Below are 7,237 nucleotides of genomic sequence, written 5' to 3'. Positions count from 1 at the left end.
ACAGCCACATTACCGTGCACTAACTAATTAGGATGGGATTAGCATATGAGCCTTTGTGCCTACAAAACAGGTGGCGGTAAGAGCTCATGCGCTAATTTTTGGTAATGACTGCACACTAATGGCAACATTAGTGCAAATCACTCAAAAAACAGCAGAGAAGCGAACAAAAGTAACAGTTCTGGGAGTATATGTAAGGAGATCCCACACAGATAATTATCCAGGAAAAAAACACTTATTTGCACCAGTATGGACCCGACACTGGGCCATGTTTCGGCGAGACAAACCCGCCTGCCTCAGGGGTCGTTGAAACACTTATAGGTGTCTTATAAGTTACAAACATACAATCCTGGAGCAAATAGCATATGTAAATATAGACAAGCGCAGCTCACAGACTGGTGCAAAAGATAACAAAGCTTGAAAAACCAGCAATCAATATCGTAGTGACAGTAGGATGCCACGGTATTGATTGCGGCTTTTTCATACTGGTGCAAATAAAGGTGTTTTTTTTGTCCTGGATAATTATCTGTGTGGGATCTCCTTACGTATACTCCCAGAGCTGTTACTTTTGTTCGCTTCTCTGCTGTTTGTTTTACGTGACTTTTGGTTTTTCGTAGAGGTGGTTGTAAAATGGAAAATCAACCATTTTCTGGCTGAGGTAAAAATGGTCTTACTGCGCAGGAAAAACCTGCATAAGGGTGCGCTAAGGTCACCTTTTATTGCAGTTTAGTAAAAAGACCCAGTCCGCCGGATTCTATATAGTGCGTCTGGAGTTGCTTGTGCAAATCCTGTTGTATTCTGGATTTGTGCAAGCAACTTAATTAGCTTAAAAAAACAATCAGCACCAATAATTGAACTTAACAAACAATTATTGACACTAATTGGCATTAGAATTTACATGCACGCGTAATGTATAAATCGAAGCATGTAAATTCTAAGATGTGGATTTGAAAAGGGGGCTTGGCCATGGGCATTCCTAGAATTTTTGCTCACTGTTCTAGAATATGCCCGTTCTGTGCATAATTTAGGCTTCGGCATTTACACCAGGTTTTCATTGGCGTAAATGGCCGTGACTAAATATAGTCAGGTGTTGGGCCTATTCTACAAACTGCACCCACATTTAGGCACGGTTTATAGACTGTGCCTAAGCATTTTTTTTTCAGCACCGAGTTTTTAGGTTTGATTTATAGAATCTAGCTCAATATGTGTAATATTTGTTCCCACAGTCACAGCCATTTACAAGTTAATAAATGGATTTTAATTTCAACCTGTTTGCTATTTAGACCATTCATTAACGAAGGGGGTCTTTTATGAAAGATTAACACATATTATCTGCAGCAGGGCCCCTAGGAGTAAAATGGGTCTTGTGGCAATAACAGTAATTAATCTTTAGTAAAAGACCCACCTAAATGAGATTCAACCAAGGCTCTCTCAATTTAAACAATGTAGCAGTAATGTGAAATGTAAGAGGGTAATGCTATAAGGAGCCGCGTAGTGGGACGTGTCAAGAAGGCTTGTAAATGGTGCTATTTTAATAATCATTTACATTTATAAGTGGTCAAGTATGTATGTAAATGACCTCATTGATTTCCAACTAGCAGAAAGGTGCCATGACTTGATAGCGCCGCCTATGCTGGTGGGCGTGTGCACGGATGGTGCTGGGTAGAACAGAGGCAAAATGCATGTGTGTGTGCAAATTAATTTATACACACTCTAGCTTTCAACTAGGCCTGGGCATTTATATCAGCTCTAGGGCAGGTGTATGCGCTCATGCCTTACATGTAGGTGTGTTTTCAGCCACTTGCGTTAGTTTTCTCTAAGGGGTCCTTTTACTAAGCTGCTGAGTAAGGGTCCCTGCGTCAGTGGCCATTTTTCCGCTCAAGGGTGAAAAGGCCAAAAAAGGAAATGGCTGTGCGGTAAGTTTACACTTGCCGCACAGCCATTTTGGGGGGGGGGGATAGGGGAGCACTTACTGCCACCCATTGAGGTGACAGTAAGAGCTCCTGAGATAACCCCGTGGTAACCAAGCAGCGTGCGAGGCTGCCCAATTACCACTGGGTAACTCCCCGCAGAAATAATTTTGCAATATTTCCACTAGTACCAGCAGTGGCACAGTCTGGGGGTGCAACTACCACCAGTACCCGTGTTGGGCCGGCAGTAGTTCCAGGTTGCTGCGTGGCAACCCTTTAGTAAAAGGGCCCCCTCAAAGAAAACTTGTGCATCCGTTTCTTTTATTTAATTTTCAGAGGTCTTTTTATTAAAACTTACAGATCTTGATACAACACTGATATCATTGAAACAGTCATAAAATATGCAAAAAACAATAAGCAAAGCATATTTCCTCACAGCAAGGAAGAAGATTAGCAAATACCTCTAATTTTGAATTATTTTACATTATTTCAGAAAATTCAACCATTCCCCACTCCCACAAAACCATTGAAATGATTGGAATCAGTATAGAATGGGCTAAAAATAGATACCTTAACCAGCACCTTTAGGGGAGCTTACATGTTGGGCGTGGGAGCAGATAACATTGGCAGAGGAAACCTGACAACAAAAAAAACAAGGATCAATAATACCATGTGAAAAAAAAGAGCTATCTGAAATGAACAATGGTATATATTAAAATGGAAATACAGGAACAACCAGTGATTTTCAAAAATAGGGAGAAAAAGACCTCATAATGACCAAGATCGACAATATTTAGGCTCTCATAGAATGCGGCCACTTTTTAATGTGATCGGTCAATAAGTAATCATTGGTCATGAAAATCCTCCCAAAGAAAAATCCTGCTTGGTAGATCCCATTTGGGACAATTAAAGTTTTGTATATTATTGAATCTACTAAACTGGAGTTTTCTTTAGGAGGTTATTCATGACTAATGATTACTTGTTGACCAATCACATTAAAAAGTGGGCGCATTCTATGAGAGCCTAAATATTGTCGATCTTGGTCATTATGAGGTCTTTTACTTCCTATTTTTGAAAATACTGGTTGCTCCTGTATTTCCATATTAATATATACCATTATTCATTTCAGAGGAAAACCTGAGCCAAACAGAAGGGTGTGCAGGTTTGAAGTTAGGAAGGCGATAGATGGGGGAGAAGGGAAAGAATGAGAATGAGTGAAAGAAATATTGTGAAAAAAGGTGAGGGAGGTAGGCAGAGGATTGGAGAGTAGGGTTGTTGTGAGGGATAAGAGAGTGCTGATTGGAAAATAGAAGTGAGGGTTAGGATTAGGGATTTTAGAATGTTTTGAAACAGAGTGATTTGGGTGGGAATGGTCATTTTCTGGGCGGGTATGGGTGGCGGATGGTGGTTTGGGGGGGTAGTTTTTTGGCTGAAAATGGACGTGCAGCAAAATGAAAATTTCCGTGCGTCTATTTTGGGTCTGAGACCTTACTGAGAGCCATTGACCTAATGGTAAAGAATCACGCGGTAACCGGGTGGCAATGACCTATGTGCACCAAATGCTACTTGCTGCATGTCCGTTATGCGCGCCAGAAAATAAAAATTATTTTTCAGACGTGCGTAGCGGATGCATGCCGAAAATGAAATTACTGCAAAAGCCATGCGGTAGTGGGACGGTAACTCCATTTTGGCACGCGTTGGGTGCATGTAGACGCTTACGCAGCTTAGTAAAAGGACCCCTAAATTTGTTCTCCTTCATGTACAAGTGTCCAACCCTAACTAGGAGTGCAGGGGGCAGTGCTTATTGATTTATTTTGAATCCTAAATAAGTCTAATAAAAGTTTCATGGGGGTGGCTCTGTTAGTTTATTGTAGCAAAAACAAGGCAAAAGGCTATGGACACACTGCAGGCATGAAGGGCTGGATTCAGTAAATGGTGCTGAAAAATAAGCACCAAGAAAACTCAGTGCTCCAGGATGAGCACCCTTTAAAGAATAATGACTAACGGGGATTCCTGCACTCAACTTTGGTGTAAATCCTGGCACACAAGTTGTGCTGGATCCTGTGTCCATATTTTATGAGAATGGCCCTCATTCGCTCATGCCCCTCCCATGGTCATGCCCTCTTTTGTGGTGCACACTATGGGATTGGGTGCCTGTGCTTATAGAAGAGTGCAGAGTCAGATTTGCACGCAACCCTTTATTGGTGGCAATTATTGTCAATAATTGTTAGTGTCCAATTATTAAATGTTAATTGGCTTGCAAGTCAATTAGGTTGCACACGCATCTCTAGATCATGCCCAAATTTGGGTGTGGATATTTAGTCGTCCTTTATAGAATCCGGGGTGAGCTGTCAAGAGTTCGTTAGATGCACTGATGTTTCTGATGAAGTGGATGCTTGTCCTTGGAAGACTGTAAGCTCAACAAACCTGTTAGTCCATGAAGAGATTTTAGATTTAGATTTTAATATTTATAACCCACCCTTATCCAAGGTGAGGTACAATATACACACGAAAAATACATACAACTCTAGAACCTCTGAGCCACAGAGTTGTTTCAGAGACTGAAGGGAATTGCTAAACTGAAGAACTGTGCATCTAAACGGCAGATCAATTTTAATACGTACATTTGCAGAGTGATATTTGCAAAGAGCCATAGGCTTCTGTGCAATTCCTGTTACATTGCTTTGTTTCTTCTTGGCCATTGCCTATGCATGTTTGATCCTTGACAAACTCTTCCTCTTTGCCTGGACTACTTCTTCTCAGAGTTCAGATATTAATGATTTCATATCAAGAAGGGGAATTTTCAATGTCATTTCTATGCATGTATTGGCTGTATTACCCGTGGATTGAGGAGGGATTTCCAAAGGCAGGGCTGAGATAGGGGTCAAACTTAAGCACATAATTTTGGCTTTTCAAATGTATGAGCATAATGTAGAAAAATTATGAACCTCAAATAGCAGGTGTGAATGCATGTGCATAGTTTTCTTTTTCTGGGGAGCATTTCAAGTCAAAATCACCTGTGTAATTATGAATTTCCTGCAGAGTTTGCATAGTGAAAGGTAGTACTGGCAGTTATAGAATTACCTTCTAATTCTGGAGAATACAAGGACATTATTTAAAGTGTGAAATCTCTCCTTAAGCCCATTATATAAGACTGTGAGAAGCCTTAGGAGTAGACAGTGCATCTACAGCTATACTTGTTCTTTGGAAACATAAATTGGAAAGCGTGGCATGAAACAATGGGGACATTCAAAAGTTTGAACTGATCCCTTTGTATTGGTAGAATAAATAATGCAAAGGTGTCTAAACAATTAAACTTTGGAAAGAAAGGGACAATAAATGAGACTGCTTTACAAAGATAACATCAGCCACAAATCATAAATTTAATGGTAATAAGTCCCTATTTATAAATGGAATGGAGAGTAGCTGGGGTTGGATCAGTGGCAAGTGACATTGTTGTGCTTTGTCATGTGAAGGACATGGATTCAATTTCCAGGTCTGACCCTCCACTTCCTATATTGTTTGAGGATAGGGGTGCTGCAGAGGTGGCATACATAGCACATGAAGTGAAGGAGTCCTAGGGGTTCTGCAACAGCAACACCTTGTGGCTGAATGTAGGGTTCCAGAAACAGCCCTGGACCCTATAATCATAAGGTTGGAAGGGGATAAAGTCTATGGCAGTGCTTCTCATCTATCCCCTGGAGACACACTCAGGATTGTTACAAATGCTCCTGCCCTGCCCACTTCTGTGTCATCAGCAAGAGAAGGCAATAGACAGAGTGCAAATTTGGTCTCCCCTCCCTTTTCCCTTGCACCTTGAGTGGCCACACTGACTGCACATAGATAGCTACAGCCCTGGGCACACCTAGCGGACTACTACAATGAATATACATGAGATAGATTTGCATACAGTGGGTCTCTAGTACATGCAAATCTATCTCATGCATGTTCGTTGAGGTAATTGTGAAAACCTGACAGGCTAGGTGTGCTTTCAAGAGGTGGTTGAGAAACACTGCCCTAGGAGAAATGGCAACTAGAGGATTTTTAACAAAGGATCCATGGCACCAGATCCCAGTCCCAATTCCAAATGATCTGAAAGCCCAAAGAAGCAGGAGGAAACGCTTCTCGTCCTCTCCACAACAAAAAATTAGGTGAACCTCCAACAGTACCTATATAATATCAAAGCTTTCTGAAAGCTATGCTAATAAAATATGCACCATTAGGGCAGGATTCAGTAAATTTTGCTGAAAAGTAGGTACTGGGAAAAATGTGCGCTCAGTGCTATTCTGTAAAGGGGGAGCACTCTTTATAGAACAGCGCTTACCTTGGGATTCTATATATGGCACCTCAATTTCTGTGTGGAAATTGAAGCATATTTTATAATTGGTTAACTAGCAAATGAGCGCTGTTAACAAGAAATTATCAACACTAATTGGCATTAATTGAAATATATGCACACAACTTGCTAAGTGTATTCTAAAACATGGTGCACCTAAATTCTAAGTGGCATAGTTGAAAACAGGGGCCTAGCCAGACTTCAGCGGGAGGGGGGTCTAGAGCCCGAGGTGAGGGGGCACATTTTAGCCCCCCCTGGTACCACTGACCCCCCGCTACTGCCACCGCCGCCACCACCACCACCAACTTTGACCTCCCCCCGCCGCCGACCCTCTCGACCCCCCCTCCCGCAGTCGCCGTCGCCTACCTTTGCTGGAAGGGCCAAGGTCTTCTTCTTCTGGCGCAAGGCAACATTACGTGTGCTTACAAGACTCAGAAACAGAATGAAGCCTTGCGTCAGAAAAAGAGGACCTCAGCTGGCAGGGGCTGGGGTCCCCCGCCAGCAAAGGTAGGCAACGACAACGGCAGGTAGGCGGCGGGAGGGGGGGGTCAAGAGGGTCGTTGGCAGGGGAGGTCCAGGGCTAGTAAAGGAAAAGTCAAGAGTATTGGGCGTTGTTCTGGACTCATTTTTCTCCTTCGAACCGCAAATCTACTGTAGAGATAAACATTCTTTAAAATGAGGCAATTATGGTTAGTTAGATCTTATTTTGATCAAGGAGCTTTTGCTTTGTTGGTTCAGCTGTTAATATTACCTCACCTTGACTATTGTAATGTCCTTTATTTGGGCTTATCTGCTGAGCTTCTGAAAAAACTTCAAGTGATTTAGAATACCTTGGCTAGATTAATTTTCAATCTCAATAAATTTAGAAGCATATTGCCTTATATAGAGCTAAATTACATTGCCTACCTATTCATGAAAGGATTCTGTTTAAATCAGCGTGTTTGATGTTTCAGATTCTCTATGGATTTACTTTGAAATTACTGATAAATTTAAT

This window comes from Microcaecilia unicolor, chromosome 1 (genome assembly GCF_901765095.1).
Source record: "Microcaecilia unicolor chromosome 1, aMicUni1.1, whole genome shotgun sequence".
Taxonomy (NCBI): domain Eukaryota; kingdom Metazoa; phylum Chordata; class Amphibia; order Gymnophiona; family Siphonopidae; genus Microcaecilia; species Microcaecilia unicolor.
Note: the sequence above shows the minus strand (reverse complement) of the source record.